This window comes from Paralichthys olivaceus, chromosome 19 (genome assembly GCF_024713975.1).
Source record: "Paralichthys olivaceus isolate ysfri-2021 chromosome 19, ASM2471397v2, whole genome shotgun sequence".
NCBI classification, from domain to species: domain Eukaryota; kingdom Metazoa; phylum Chordata; class Actinopteri; order Pleuronectiformes; family Paralichthyidae; genus Paralichthys; species Paralichthys olivaceus.
Genome location: NC_091111.1, coordinates 19,274,456 through 19,289,832, shown reverse-complemented (window position 1 = coordinate 19,289,832; position 15,377 = coordinate 19,274,456). Strand labels below are relative to the sequence as shown.

At 44.9% G+C, this 15,377-nt stretch overlaps 1 protein-coding gene across 6 annotated transcripts in view; it reads right to left on the bottom strand.

The window, feature by feature from the left end:
• Positions 1-15,377, bottom strand: part of hivep2a (HIVEP zinc finger 2a) — a 71,808-nt gene that overhangs the window by 30,452 nt on the left and 25,979 nt on the right. For 4 of the 6 annotated variants that reach the window (XM_069515279.1, XM_069515277.1, XM_069515278.1 and 1 more), the window contains one exon: positions 6,935-7,008. The gene's annotated coding sequence lies outside the window, so the exon portion shown is untranslated. Of the gene's footprint in view, positions 1-4,954; positions 5,042-6,934; positions 7,009-13,870; positions 14,250-15,377 lie in introns of those variants that run through there. The other 2 variants (XM_069515280.1, XM_069515283.1) reach the window with 2 other exon arrangements.

The window sequence follows — 15,377 nt, the reverse complement described above, 5'->3', positions numbered from 1 at the left end:
TCTCCTTTCCTCATGGACCACTGACTCCATTTATAAAAAAACGTCACCTTCACCTCATCTACTTACAAAACATGAAACGCTATAAAAAATATTCAGGGGAGACATAAAATATTAACATTCCTCCTTTTTTCTTTTGTTTTGAGCCGTTTCTTCTCAACGTCACATGTTCAGTGAGAGAAACGATCACATGACTCGGCTCCACATCGTCACACAAAGAACCGTCATTCAACACTGTGTGTGTGTGTGTGTGTGTGTGTGTGTGTGTGTGTGTTTCAAGCCTTTGTCTTTCTCTCTACAATCCTCCTTTGTTTTAATGTCTTGACCTCTCTCTCTCTCTCTCTCTCTTTCATTTCTTTCCTTCCTTCTTCTTCTCTGCTCACTTCTCTAAATCCATCTCTCCTCCTTTCTCACTTTCTTTTCTGTGATCTCTTCTTCTCTTTTCTTTCTGTTTATCAACTCTTTCAATTCCTGTTCATCATCCATCCCATCCCCTCTCTCAGGTTTCTGTTCCCTCCCTTTTTTCCTCCTCACCTTCTCGTCCTCTCCCTCCTTTCCGTGGCGGTGATCATCCCTCACCTTTCCTCCCATTTAAAGTTACACTTTTCTGTCGTCTCTAGTTTTAATTAATCAGTCGACTCGTTAACGAACTCTCCCCCTCGACCGTTAATTAATCAGGTTTCTGCCTTAATGAACAGTCTAAACTTGTTAAACCTGTTTCGCTCTTAATTAGCCCGTTAGCTCCGGGGCCCACGGCCCCGACAAGACTATTAGGCACTGTACTACGCCTCGATGGCAGTCTCCGTGAGTGTGTGCGTGAGCGTGAGTGTGAAGATTACCTCACTCCCTAATGGGGCTGCTCAAATATTTATAGGGCAGGAAGCTGAATGGGAAGAATGATAGAGCTCAGGGAGACAGCAGACACCGAGCGAGCACACGAGAAGACTGATGCTGCCTTCAAGTGCTGCTCGTACGCCTCCGACTTCCGACCAGGGAAGATGTAAAGATGTGGAACGCCCGAAGGGTCGCGACACGCCGCTCTTTCTCCTTAACCGTGAAAATGTGTCCACCTGCTGGATGTCACCTGAATCGTTGACTCACGGACAAACAAACATCTCATTGACTAATTGTAAATTTCTCTATACAATATATAGTATGACAAAAATGTATGTCTTACAGAAATATGACCATCTGGGGTCTGATTCATTCGACCCCTCAGTTTGTTTGTGTTCCGCCTGCAGAGAGTTCCTGTAGGTTAGTGAGGAAAATGTTCGGTTTTGTGGCCAAAAACTATGAAAATACGTTTATAGAAACTCAAATCATCCTTTATGAACACAGACGTTCAGAGCTGGAGCCGCTGAAAGGTCTCACTTTCCCTCCGACGCCATCATTTCCGACAATTACTGTCCCTCAACGTCGCCTGATTAAGTGTTAGCACGAAACCCCTTCTCACTCGACGCGGCGCACGGCAAATTGACCGTCAAACACTGGAACGATGTGCTGGGGACCTTCAGGGTGATTCATGTTCTCGCCGGACACCTTGGGGAAGTTGGGAAGTTTACAAAACACGAATGACGGTGATTTGCTGCAGTAATTTACTTCAAATCTGAGTGGAGTTGTTTTTTTCTCTTCCTGCAGGCGAGTGAAAGCCCTCTGCCAACAGAGTGAGCTCATTCCACTTGTTTCCAATTCTTTCTCACTGTGTCAGAAATCCTCTGGCAACACGTGTGAGGATCTTTAAAGAAACACAGGACGATACAGGCTACATGCATGTGAAGAAAAGGAAACAAAACGTGTGAAAACTGGAGCACGACAAAGAAACCGATGGTGAAACAGATGAAATGATCTCACCTCCCCCTGCTCCATTTGCAGATTTCCCTTTATCCTAAGACAAATGGGATTTTTAAGACTTATAATTAGATTAAATTACATGTTGATGCTTATCTTCAGGAATTCAGGATGCAGAACGACAGGAAAGAAACGAGAAAGGAGAGATGGAGGGAGGATGACGGCATGGATGTGGTATCTCGCCGGGGAAAGTTCGGGGCAATGACATCAGAGCGTCGAACACAAACACTGGGACGAGCACGAGGTCAAGGTGTTGTGTTACCGTGAGGAAAGTGGAGGAGGTATGGAAGGATGGAGGGAGGAAGCCAGAGTCAAGAGAGGGAGAGAGAGAAGAGAGAGAGAGAGATACAGAAAAAGGAAAAACAATAAGACGATGAATGATAAAGAAAGAAGGGACAGAATGAAGGTTAGAATGAAGTCAGTGTTGAGGGACTGGGTGGAACCAGATGGGAAACACATGCTGTGACACACACACACACACACACACACACACACACACACACACACACACACACACACGCTCCAGTGTGGGTGGAGTCTTGTGATGACCTCCTGACACCAGATGGAAGGATGACGCTCTTTCCTCTCACCCCCATGATTCTGTCATTCACGCCGTCACCGTCACCTCCTCGGCATTCTGGGAGTTTGAGTCCCCACAGCAGTGAGGCTGTGACTATAGGACGCTGCATTCAAGTCACACAGAAGAGGAGGTAAATAAAAGCTTCACGCAGGAAAGCAGAGTTCCTCGCGTGTGATCAGTTCAACTTGTGTGTCCGAAAATAATGAAAAATTCAGACTCTACCAGAAAAACTGCTCCTCTGATTATAAATACTCCACAATCTGACTCTACAACGAAAATGCTTCCAGTTTCATTTTACATTATTAAATTAAAAAGCAGAATACTTCCAAACTGGAGATGGGAGATGACGCAGCATGACACCAAAGCTCCCCCGCTTCCCAGGAAGCTGAAGCGTGAGCGGCAGTTTGTCTCCATGGCGATGAGGAGCTTTTTGACGCCTGAAGTTGTCACACCCCGACGACAACGTCAAAGAAATCTTCTGTTAAAGAGTCAAAGATCAAAGCAACGTTTATAAAGCAGAACGTTTTCTCTGCTGATGTGATGAATCTCTGGAGACGGTGTGTGAGCCGGTTCGAGACTTTATGGTCGACATATGAACGAAGGTCAGCGGGTAAAGCTGCACCGAACCATGTGGGCGTTAAAACAGATTCAATATGGACCATATCATTCCAGGTGAGGTATATATGAGAATTCACAGAAACCAAGGGTCAGACTCTGGGGGCAACATCTTCCAGAGAAGACAGAGGGTATCCAGGCCGAGGGGATAAACTAAAAAAGCTGATAGACGATGTATTTCATGTGAAGTGTTCAGCCTCCGTCTCCAGTTACCAGAAGCTTCCCCACACTCCCTCCAGAGTCTGAGTATTCACATGTTAAATCTGTTCATCGAGATTCAACAGCCTCAAACTGATCAATGCTGAAGTGACACATTTGTGTTTGAGGACTCAAAGACAAACTTTCTATGTTGGTTCTGCCCAAGGACACTTCAACATGTCAACAGGACGATCATCGAACCAGCAATTAGCAGTTGACTCATAGTCAATAATCTGTTTTTTGTGGGATGTAATAATCCACAGCAGGAAATTACTCATTGAGATTCATGTGAACTCAAGCGAACGATGTCAAACCACCGAAACAGACGCTTCTGCTGGATTCTGAGGCGTTACATCAGAAAACATAATTGACCGGACACGATATAAACCATGTGATCCAGTATCATCACATCAGGGTGTGTCTACATGGTGGAATCTGGGGTTTCCACGCGCGGCTACCGCTAACTGGGATTGTCTGGGTCGCTGCCAGCTGCTTCCTGCGTCAGGTGTCGTCACGAGAAGCCTCGAAAACCTCGTTTATATTCGGGAGGATTTTCCCCAATAAAATGTGGTAATTGAGGTTTTTCCTCAGGGAACTTTGCATCACTGCTTCTTCCTCTCTTCATGCTACACAAACGTAACACACAAAAGCAAGAAAGTTGAGATTGTCGTCTTTCCAGTTGTGCAGGTGTGAGCTCGACAGGTGTGACCAGCTGCGACAGGACGCCATGTTTGTTTTGACACAATTACAGATGTAGTTCTCTTTTGTCTCAATACGGTTTTTAAGTCAAACAGCTGACTCGTAATTTGTTTCAAGTGAGTCAGCGGTGGATTCTGGGAAAGGGTTGGGCGAAGATGACCAGGGCTGATGGGAAATACACACACACACACTCACACACACACACACACTCACTCACACACACACCAGTTCCAGATTGTTATGCGTTTTATTGCTTTGGCAACACAGCAGTGACAGTCGTGCCAGTGATGGATGTTTGAATGTAACCGAGGAGAGTGAGAGCAGAGAGCAAACACACACTCGTATAAAATATAAGTACTTTTCAAGAATCTCAGATTTCAAAATAAAAGCACACACAGAATGGGAAATGGAGAAGGAAAAGAGGAAGATACGAAGAGTTCAGCAGCTGTGTGGCCGTTATTTGTATTCATAACCAACCTTAACCTTTACCCTGAGCCCAACGTCAGGCCGGGTCAACTCCCAGAATGCCCTCACTCTCTAAAAATGTCCACAAATATGTTAAAAGTAGAATAAATACACGCTGTGTTTACAGATTTGTTACCTCATGGAAAAAGTGAAATGCAGATTCAAAAACATCATTTTCTGCTGTTGTGCAAACCACAAAGCCAAAGTGATATTAGTGGTATAAGATTATGATTACTACATGCTGATGCTGAAACCGTATACATCTCTAGAGTTCAGGCTCGGAGGTAATGATGATGAAGATGAAGATCTCCTGCCAGGATCCTGCCTCAGCTGCACGTTCATTTATTCATGTTTTCACCAGGGTGCAATAACAGAACTTAAATCAAAACCCGGGACTTGAAACTGGAGAGTTTCAGTTCTGATCATTTGAACTTGTGAAATAACAGATTGTTTCCTTCACGTCAAGAATCGTCACAACAGGCTGATAATGGGAAGTTAAGGGTCAAAGTTTATCACCTCAACAAAGAACACTTCAAAAATTAAAGTCCTGACCTGAAACGTTTGGTAACAGCTCCTGAAAAACTCCGAAACTTCACCACCATCTGGTTCAGGATCCAAATCACTGACACACTCAGCACAAACACACGGGAGGAAAACTCCCCTCCTCATCTTTACCACAGAAAACAGAAGTTGATCAGTTACATCATGTTGCATCAAGGTGTCGTCCTTTAAAAAGCTCACACAGCAGTTTTACCCAGTTGTTTCCATCGCTGTCACTTTTTCTGGAAACTTAACCGACAGCAGACGTCTGCTTGTTCTTCATGCGCAGCAATCTGCTGCTTTTTATGAGTTAATATTTTCAATGCTCTGAGCCAGTTTGAAGTTACCACCCCAGCTGTTTGCCACCTGTTTGCTTTGCGTGCATTTCCTGCTCCGCTCCGCATGCAAACATGTATTTCCACTTTACGTCGCTGCCCTGCACGGGGCCGCAAAAAGAAAACTGTATTTTTGCCCAATGATGTTTTCTCCCGTTGCCTCAGAGGAGAAGTCGCTGTCAATCACGAAACGTGCAGAGTAACTCACGTTCGCCTTCACCCCAGAATCATTCGGCTGTTCAGCAAACACTGTGGTGATTTGTAATTTGAAACACTTCAAACTGTTTGACATTCGTGTTTATTCGACTTTCAGGGGCACAAAACAAACTCTCGCGCTGCATTTCAGTGGTAAATAATTCTGTCTATTGTTTCATTTGATCGCATGTTTATGAATATGCAGCTCATTGTGAGCGTGGGTTGCGTTGATAAAAGCCACATTTCCCACCGGGGAGAGTAAAAAATCCTCGAAGCCTCACCCCCCCAAACTGAGTGAGTGCACGAGCGTTACCCAACTGGAGCGAGACAGCTGCAACAATATCAGACTGGAGAGAGGGAGATGGGGGGGGGGGGGGTGAGGAAGAAAGAGAGAGGGGGGGAGAAGAGGTCAGCAAGGTTCTATTTTTATCTCCCGCGAGTCGTGTCTCAGCTTGAATGGAGGCAAAGAAGCAAACAAGAATTGTGTTGAAAGGCGAGAGCAGGCAAATTATTTCATAACCTTGGCACACAGCAGGCTGCTGAAAGCCAGCGTGTGTGTGTGTGTGTGTGTGTGCGTGTGTGTGTGTGCGCGTGTGTGTGTGTGTGTGTGTTATCATGCTGCACTAGGACATCATCACAACCTCAAACTTCTCCAGAACTCCACATTATGCATCAACGAGAAGATGCAAAATTTACTGCTGCCCTAATTTGTTTTTCATGATATCTTTTTATATTTTGGCTCGAACCACTCGTTTGTTTCATTGTGTGTGTGTGTGTGTGTTTGTGTGTGTGTGTGTGTGTGTGTGTGTGTGGGCGGGCACGTACTTTATTCAGTTACAGCTTTCTAACAACGTTTTTTGTCCCAAAACCACAATGTCTGCGTCAAACCAGAATCATCAGAGTTGCTCAGATCAACTGATGGTGATTTAGTTCCCTGGAATGTGTGTGTGTGTGTGTGTGTGTGTGTGTGTGTGTGTGTGTGTGTGTCTGTGTGTCTGTTTTACAGCTGTATTCTTGCTCCATTTGTGGCTGTGGTCACATTGAAATTCTGTCCTCTCCTGCAGTTGTAACTATTTCAATTCAAGGAATTCTCTTTACAGCATCCTGGAGGCTGCAGCCGTCCTCCAGAAACGACAGTGAAAACCAACACGTGATAAACTACAGTACCGCGGACGCCAGCGTGACCAGGTCTACACAACACAACAAATACAACAACCCGTCCTGTGACAACAAGAAGCCAAATCCCTTCAGAAACTCCAGCACAGAGAAAAATACTGAAAATACCAGTTTACCCACCACAGCAACAGAAAACCTTGAAGTCAGTGTGCTGCAGGTTAGACACCGAAGTGACTGTATTTCCACTTAATCAAACAACAGCATCTGAACTGGGATCAGCAGCTCCACAGTTTGATCGAGACGCTCCTGTGAGTCGTATCAAAGGGGGGGGGGGGGGGCAGCTTACCTGCAGGTCCGCACGTGTTCAGGTGGATTTCAGCGGGAGTCCCGAGTCCCTGAATGTGGGCTCACGAGGCCGTCCTGTAAAAAAAACGTGAGAGAGGGTGAGTGTGACTTTTCTCAACACAAACAATGCACACGATTTAAACATTTTAAATTCCAGAAGATTAGAAAGTCTCAGCCGAAGGTATTACAGTACATTTACTCAAGTACTTTACCAGTTACTGCTACTTTACTTTCTACTTGTACTAAACAACATTTAATTTGTGTGTTTCTGAGGAAGCCCGGTCACTATCGCAACAGGAAACAAACAGGATGTGGTGGAGGAAGTGGTCACTGGGGGTGTGAAGCAGAACCCTCATCCTCACTTCCCACACACACACACACACACACACACACACACACACACACACACACACACACACGAGGAGGTACACAATGCATATTTTCTTGATGACATGAAAATAGAAAGACAGTGGAGGTGAAATAGAGGGAGGGTGTGAAAGGTAGAGAGCAATAGGTGGAAACCACAACTGCTATTATCATTATTATTATTATTATTAACAACACTACTGATTAGTAATTCATTATTAAATGAATTGTTGCTGCTCTCATTAATAAGTGTGAGAGAGGGGAAAGAAGAGAGAGAGAATAAGGGAGGAGAGGAAATTGTAAGGAAAACTGAGAAGGAAAAGAGGGAGTGAAAGACGGAGGGATAGAGGAGGGGGGCAGAAGGAGAAAATAAAGGGGGGGTTGAGAGAGATGAAGAGAGGAGGTCGAGATATGAGGCAAAGGGGAAACAGAGAAAGAAAGAGACGTGTGAGAGAAACGACAAGAAGAGGGGGTGAGGAGAGAGAGGAAGGGGAAGAGAATGAGATATAGAAGGGTGAGAGACAAAACGGAGACGGGGGGAGAGAGAGAGAGAAAACGTACAAGCAGGAAAGTTCCTTCAATTCATCAACATTTCAGACCATGTGGCAGAGAACGGAAACACACACACACACACACACACACACACACATACACACACACATACACACACACACACAGACACACACACAGAGACACACACACACACACACACACACACACACACACACACACACACACACACACACACACAGAGGTGATTTTTCCCCGAGTCGTCCTTTTGCTCGGGTCTGGAAAAAATATGACCCTGTTTTTCTGTTGTTATTATGTCTGTCAAAACTGTGTGTGTGTGTGTGTGTGTGTGTGTGTGTGTGTGTGTGTGTTTTCCGAATAGGAAAATAAAGTTGTCCCATTTTTTAATTGGTTGATGCCAAACAACATGATGAGACTTCATCTACGACGCAGCTTTTACCCATGAGTCAGTTCTGCTGATGTGAAACTGATCAGGTCTGATTATTGATAATAATTCCACTGATGACCTGAGGGTGAAAGTCATTGAGTCTAACGTGAGCGTGACATGCAGAGTATTTGTATCATCAGCGTGTGATACACGATTTAAAAGATCTGAATCAAATATTTTTTTAAAAACCAAAGCAACATGTTCTTGATTCATCAGTTATGTTTGTAGTTTCTGAAAAGAGCGAAAAATCTTCACAGTTCAAACCAAAAATTGTTGATTAAAAGTAAAAGTGTCGTTAAACAAGAGGTTTTCTTCTGGGGGACACGGACAAAACGTTTTAACCATCTTTGTCGATGAATCTAAAAACCTGAAAACAGCCGCTGTCTCTCCTCCCGATCGCCCGCTCGCCCTTTAAATGATCCATTAAAACCATGTGACTTTGTGAGTCACTCCTGCTGATCGCATTTCTCTCGTTCGTCGCAAAGATCAAGGTGCAGCGGAGACACAAGAGAGCAAAGTCGAAAACAAAGCGTTGTGGAATATTCCTCTGTTGATTTTCCGTTCACTGTCGTCTGGGAAGTCAAACGGCCTCCGGCTGAGGAAAAAACTGGGATTCTATTCTCATGTCTTCCCTTTTCCTCTTTGTCTCTGGTCTCTCCTGCAGTGAACTCGTCTCTTACAATCATCGGACTCATTCTGACCGTTTGATTCATTTATTCAACAAATCAGATCCTTAAAAATCTGGGGGGGGTTCATGTCCAATCTGCTAACATGGAGGAGGCTAGGTTTATGATCTATACCGCAGCCAGCCACCAGGGGGTGATCCAGATGTTTTGGCCTCACTTTTGGGATACAACACAGTGTGTGCATGTAATGAATGAAACAACAATTAACAAACTGATGCAGCATTCTGAACACTGACCGACAAGTCAACCAACGCTAACGTTTCCAACAAATAACGTCCACTCGATTTTCTCATCGTGTCTCTGTGGCCGCTTCGCTCGGACCGAAAAATGTCAGAGTGGCTTTTTCGGAGTTTTATGGTCGTACTGCAGCGTAAAGGAGGCGGAGCATGGAGAGGAAAATGCCCCGTTTTTATTTCACTGTTAAGCTGCTCATTAAGGAGCACACACACACACACACACACACACATAACCTCCCACCTGACACAAACACACACACAAACACACACACACACACACACACACACACACACACACACTGACCACAGAGGAATTTCCTAGTTTCATATAAAACTGATAATGGGATGTGTCCCAGCAGGAGTGGAAAATCAGAGGTGACTTACAAGCCTCCACATTCCAACCACACACACACACACACACACACACACACACACACACACACACACACACACACACACACACACACACACACACACACACACACACACACACACTGAGGTTTGAGAGAGCAGGAGACAGACAGAGAAAGTTTGGCAGAAGGGAAATCGTTAACTCCTCTAAGTTTCCATGTCTTCGCAGCAACAGGCCTCTTTGCCGTATTTCTTTGGTTTTGACGCAGAGGGAAGTGGAGGCAGATGGTCTGGAGGAGGCCAGAGGAGTCAGGAGGAGTCAGGAGGAGCCAGGAGGAGCCAGGAGGAGTCAGGAGGAGCCAGGAGGAGCCAGGAGGAGCCAGGAGGAGTCAGGAGGAGCCAGGCGGAGTCAGGAAGAGTCAGGAGGAGTCAGGAGGAGTCAGGAGGAGTCAGGAGGAGCCAGGAGGAGTCAGGAGGAGTCAGGAGGAGCCAGGAGGAGTCAGGAGGAGCCAGGAGGAGTCAGGAGGGTCTGAACATGTTGCTGCAACGTGCAGGGCAGTTACAGTTGGATTCAGACGGAGGATAAGAAAAGTCAAGAGGGAATGAAGAGAGAGAGATGGAATGAGAAAGTATAGAATAGGTCCAAGGAAATGAAATGAGGAGGAAGAGGAAAGGACGAGAGGCAAGACGAAAGGAGAGACGTCCATCCTTTATTCTCTTTTTTCAAAACATTTTCATGAATTCTTTACTTTTATCACTCCATCTTCCTGCCATCCCTTCATCTCTACCTCCTTCACTCCTCAATCCCTTCATTTACTTATCCCGTCATCCTCCCTCCATTTCTGCCTCTGTCTCTCCTCCATCACCACATACTTCCCTTTAATCATTTCTTTTTCCCCTTCATCAATTTCATCATCTGCACCTCTGTCACTCATCCACCCGTACACAAAATCATCATCCCTCCCTTTCTGCCTCTATCACTCCCTCTCCGAATCATCCTCTCGTCCATCTGCTCCTTATTTCACTTCTCTCGCCACATCGTGTTTTCATTTCTTCCTCTATCGCTCGGGTTACGTCTTTCCCTTCCGTCGCGTCACCTTCCATCTGTTTCTCCCTCATCACACCGTCCCTGATTCTCCTCCATCGCTCCCTCTTATCACTCACTCCCATTCCCAGTCACCCCTTCATTCTCTGCCTCCGTCACTCCCCATAACTCTTCTGCCCTTTTCCTCTCCTCCTCCGTCGCCCCCTCCTTGACTCCCTCGCTCCGCCTTCGGTTCATTAGTCTTTGATCGCTCTTTTAATCCCATCTCTCATTCTTTACCTCCACGGTCCCCTCTTCACTTTACTCTTTCCCTCCATCCATTCCGTTTCATCCCTCCTTACTTCCTCCCTCCCTCCATATGCATCTCTTCTTCTTCTGTCATCACTCCATCATGAAGCTCTGTTTGCCAGACGACCAGAGGCTATGATATGCTGCCACTACCTGCTGTGTGTGTGTGTGTGTGTGTGTGTGTGTGCGTGTGTGTGTGTGTGTGCGTGTGTGTGTGTGTGTGTGCGTGCGTGCGTGTGTGTGTGTGTGTGTGTGTGTGTGTGTGTGTGTGAGGTCCTGGCAGCGTCTGTAGCACAGAAGGTAAAAGGAGCTTATACCTGCAGCGAGAGAGAGAGATGAATGTAGAGTGTGTTGTAAAAAAATGGACGTCAAGTTGATACAGCCACCTGTCCTCCTCAGGTGTGTGTGTGTGTGTGTGTGTGTGTGTGTGTGTGTGTGTATTAAAGACAGAGGAAGCTTGTGTTCAGTAATGTAGGTCAGATGGAAAGATGGATGCGTGTCAAAGATGAAGAAGAAAACAAACAATGCAAAAAGCAGATTTTGACGGAGCGGCTGACGTCACTGTGCAAACAAATGAAAAAAGCAGGAGAAGCACATTGAAAGATTGAACCGTGTAAAAACACTGAGCTGCTGTTTGGTAGAAAAAGGAAGATAAATAGAAACTTAAAAAGTCATACTGCTTCACACGTGTCCGAACAATTAAAAGACTGAATCCTATTTCTTAAATGTCACATGTTTTGTGGCGTCACATCGACCTTTGACCTCCAGTCAAGATGGTCGCTGACGCGGAGGAGGAAGAGTAATGATGCTTTCAATGTCTCTGTTCACGGCTGCAGCTAATGAAGTAAAACATATAATCAATCTTTACAGAAACAGTCGAGTCGTCTCCGCTGCAGAGAGCGACGGACCGAGGTCTCAGACACATCTCAGCCGACTCCAGAACATCACACAGCCGTGCACGTTAACACACACACGTGCACAGCAAACACACACGTGCGCATACCAGGGGCAGAAGCAGCACACTTCACTGTCTGAGAATTTGTGAATGGAAAAATGGTTTAACACACTTGGCTGACCAGCAGGACTTCCTACGCTTCTCTCAGGGACGACTGGAGGGACAGTCTGTCTCCGTCTGTCTGTGCATCTATACGTCCACCTCTCTGTCCTTTGTCCATCTGTTCGTCCACTCGTCTGTCAGACTCCTCGTTTCTTTATCAGTCTCATCTCTCTTTTTTTACTGTCTCACTATTTTCCTGCATGTCTGGATGTTTTTCTGTCCGTCTTCCTCTCTGTGTATATTTCTGTCTCTGTATCTTTTTCCAGATTTTTCACTCGTCCATCTGAACGTCGCCTTGTCTCTCTGCCTGCTTCAGATCTCCCTGACTTCCTCTCTCTGTGTCTGTCTGCATGACGGCCTGTCTCATGTTTGTGTCTGTCTGTCACTTTATTTGTCTTTTCCATCGACAGTGTTTACTGAACTGTCTGTCAGTCTTTTTCCAGAGAACCACACGGACTGCTGCATTTTTTCCACCGTCTCTTTCTCTCCATCCGTCACAGAATCCAGAGCACCAAAGTTTTTTCAGAAGACATTCTTATCAATTAGAAATGTACAAACACATTCAAATGAAAAGTCTTCTGGTAAAACATAAAAATACAAACTTCTCCAAAGGTTAAAGGTGACGGATGATTGGTGAAAAAGAAAGAATTCAGGGGAGGACAAAGTATATTTTTCAAAATAAGGTTTTGATTCTTTCTAAGGCTCAAAGGTGATGAGAGAGAAAAGGAAGAAAGACGAGTGAGAGTAAAAAACAGAGAGGAAGCAGAATTAAAAGAAAAACTATAATATGTCAGACAAAAAGACGAACAACAATAAGGATGAAATGAGATTACACACAGTTTAAACTTGAGTGCGTGTGTGTGTGTGTGTGTGTGTGGACACTAGAGTTGGTATGCAAGGAAGGTCCCAGCAGCGAGGAGACATGAAACATAAACACAAACACACACTCACACTGAGTTCAACCTGCTTTCTTGTAAATCACTCTGTGTGTGTGTGTGTGTGTGTGTGTGTGTGTGTGTGTGTGTGTGTGTGTGTGTGTGTGTGTGTGTGGCACCCCTCGGTTAATGGAGGGAACTGACACCACTGTGTGAGACACTTAGCTGTCCAGTGTGTGTGTGTGTGTCTCCTAGGAGAGAGAGAGAGATAGAGAGATAGATAGATAACTAATGAAGTTGTTCATGTTGTTGTCACCCTTGTCACACACACACACACACACACACACGATTAACCACACGCTGTCACTCACGGCTGCTGCATCGCCACGACAACAGCAGACGAGGACATCCCCCCTGCCTGGTTGCAACAAATAACACACACACATTCATATAAACACAATCACACACAGACACACACAGGAAAGCACCCCCTTAACAGACTGAAAAACAGAAAGAGAGGAAGAAGAAACAGACAGCAAGACAGATACAGACAGATAGATGGACAGATAGACAGAAGGATAGACGGATAGATAGATAGATAGATAGAAGGAGAGATAGATAGACAGATAGATAGATAGATAGATAGATAGAAGGATAGATAGATAGAAGGATAGATAGATAGAAGGATAGATAGATAGACAGATAGATAGATAGACGGATAGATAGATAGATAGATAGATAGAAGGATAGACAGAAGGATAGACGGATGGATAGATAGATAGATAGATAGATAGATAGATAGATAGATAGACAGATAGAAGGATAGACAGAAGGATAGACAGATAGAAGGATAGACAGAAGGATAGATAGATAGATAGATAGATAGATAGAAGGATAGAAGGATAGACAGAAGGATAGATAGATAGACAGATAGATAGATAGATAGACAGATAGAAGGATAGACAGATAGATAGATAGACAGAAGGATAGATAGACAGATAGATAGATAGACAGATAGAAGGATAGATAGATAGATAGACAGATAGAAGGATAGACAGATAGACTGTGGACCAACCTGGCCAGCTCTCTCTGTCTCTGTCAACGAAAGCATGTCTCCGTTTTCTAACTCCCTTCTTCCATTTCCACGGTAACAGACACACGGACCGGCCGACCCACTCACACACACTTTCACACCTTATTCTGCGACACACACACACACAAACACACACACACACACACACACACGCACTCAAGTTTAAACTCCCATGATGTCCAGTCCTTCAGCAGCCATCCATTCATCCACCCATCCGCTCTCTGTCCGTCCGCCACTCTGTGTTTACATCTGAGTGTGCTCACTTGTTCACCAGGCAGACAGTCAGTGTGTGTGAGTGTGTGTGCCTGACGGACGCTGCTTGTGTGTGTGTGTGTGTGTGTGTGTGTGTGTGTAGCTGAGTGGGAGCCCTAGAGAAACACTCCTCTTGCCACAGGAGTAAAGCCCAGGCGTGACGCAGAGCCAGAAATAGATGGAGGGGCCCCGGCTGGGGGGGAGGTGCCGGGACAACACACACAGCACTTCTGCAAGGACTCGTACACAAACACACACACACACACACACACACACACACACTTATACTGTTCATATATATGCTGTATACATTACACATTTGAGAGGTGAACCAGCACTGAGACATGAGAAAGCTTTGATGGTACCAGTTGCATGTACGACAGTAACATGAAGCAGTGATGAAGATTGTGATTAACTGAAGTATTTTTACTGCTCACGTTCTGCTGGTAATATTTAAACTGCACACTTATGTACAGTAGGTGAATATTGATATCTGACAGTTAGCAGCATTACACAAAAACTACAGGACGGACTTCCAGGATCTTGAAGGATGTGGTACAAGTCAAAGAAGTTTCTGAGTTTCCCGGGAATATTTCACGGACCTTGATGAAAAAAAACACATTGCAGTATATTTGTGAACCTCATCGCTTTGCAGCTTGTGCCTGGTTAAACTCTGATGTATACACTATGTATTATGTATGTCTGTACTCACATATACACAGAGTATCATGAATTATGTACATGTGCAGCCTGCTCACTATAAATAGTCTTTCTACTGTTTACCCTTCTAAGACAAAAGTATTTTTCTTCATTACTTTTAAATTTGAATTATCGGTAGCGAGCGAATCATGGAAACTCGTCTTCTGTCAGTTTCTCAGTCAGCGTACGTTCATGTGTTTTCGGGGCGGAGCTTTGATGAGAGGGCCAGTCGGAGGAGGAAGGACGCATCGTAAAGTTTTCCGGGATTAACCAAACCCTTTGATATCGCATCAGCATAAATCCACAAGGTTACGGATCTAATAATTTCATGAAGCAGAAAACAGCCGTTTATAAATTTAAACAACAGACATGTCTGTTCTCTCCTCAGCTTTAACTGCACCTCCAGAGCTTTTCCTGTTGACGCTCTGCTATCACACAACACAGATTCATTAGCGTCCAGACACACACAAACACACACACACACATTCACACACACACACACACACACACACTGCTGGTTACGAAACAGCTGTTGAGT